Raw genomic sequence first — 1,429 nt, 5'->3', positions numbered from 1 at the left:
GTTCCCCCTCCTCTCCCCCTTCTCCCTCGCGCCCCAATGCTGCCGCGCGCTCGCCCCAACGCCACCGCCCGCCCCGCCGCCGACGAAGTAGGCCCCCTGTGATCATATATATTTATTTTTTTTGTTCATATTGTAGTAGTAGTAATAGTACTAGTAGTAGTAGATGATGATGATGATGTATGTATGTTCATATGCAAAAGTTAGGATTTTTTTCTGTTCATATATTTTTTTGGTGATATTATTGTAGAATATGCAAATATTTGTATGTTCATATGCAAAGAATATGTCATTTTGTATAAAAAATTTATAATTTTTTTCTGTTGTAATTTTGTTCAAAGAATTTTTATTGTTTTTTCTGTTGTAATTTTGTTCATAAAGTTTTAGAATGAAAAAAAGAAGAAGAAGAAATAAAAAGGGAGGAGGAGAAGTTTCGTTTAGTTTTAGGCAATGTTCAAGAAATCATTAACTGGTAGCTGCTCGGTCGGTTTAGGTGTAGCGACTAATTGGTGAATCGGTCTATTAACTGGATTAATCGGTCGACCATTAATCGGTAGATTGAATAGGAACTTGCCAACATATATCTAGATTTTTTTATGTATTATACCATACTCTCATGCTCTCAGCTATCTTGTATACTAAAACACGCTTCCATACACATATGGGAAACATAGAGAGGAAGTAAAATTATTAATCCTAGCCATTAAGGAGCGGGATGGGGCTGGAAGGGGTTATGGGCCAAAAATTTGGGCTTTGTTTGCCCACCCGTTAATGAGACAGCAGGGATTAATCGGCATGACAACTGATTAATCGGTCTAACTCGCCAATTAATCAGCCTGACAAGTTAACGCGATGAATAGGTGTTATTTGATTCGGCCATGCTATGAGTATCGATTAACTGGCCCGTTAACTGATTAATCGGGTGAATTCTTGAACAGTGGTTTTAGGATTATTTTAGTTTATGTTTAGTTTAGGAAGAAGGAAAAGAAAAAGGAGAATAAGAGGAGAAATAAATAAGAAGAGGAAAAAAGGAAAAAAAAAGAGGAGAAGAAGAAAGGAATAGAGGAAAGAAAAAATAGAATCTTTCCTCTATTCCTTTCTTCTTCTCCTCTTTTTTTTCTTCTTTTTTTCTTCTTCTTCATTTTCTTATTTTTTATCGGGTATGTCGTTATCGATATACCCCCTCCCCGATAACTTCGACATGAGGGGGGAGGGGGGAGGGGTCGCCGAGGGTTCGAGGGGCGAGGGTCGGGAAATAGCTAGGGTAGAGGGTCGAGGGTCACCGAGGGGTCGAGGGTCGCCAAGGGTTCGAGGGTCGAGGGGTCGTCGTATGTCGTCGTTGTCAATATACCCCCTCTCGACCGTGATAACTTATACCACGGGAGCACCCCCCGGCCCTCTCGCTCGACCAAAACTCTCGAGGACACCCAAA

The sequence above is a fragment of the Triticum dicoccoides genome, chromosome 5A (genome assembly GCF_002162155.2).
Source record: "Triticum dicoccoides isolate Atlit2015 ecotype Zavitan chromosome 5A, WEW_v2.0, whole genome shotgun sequence".
In the NCBI taxonomy this organism is placed as follows: Eukaryota; Viridiplantae; Streptophyta; class Magnoliopsida; order Poales; family Poaceae; genus Triticum; species Triticum dicoccoides.
Note: the sequence above shows the minus strand (reverse complement) of the source record.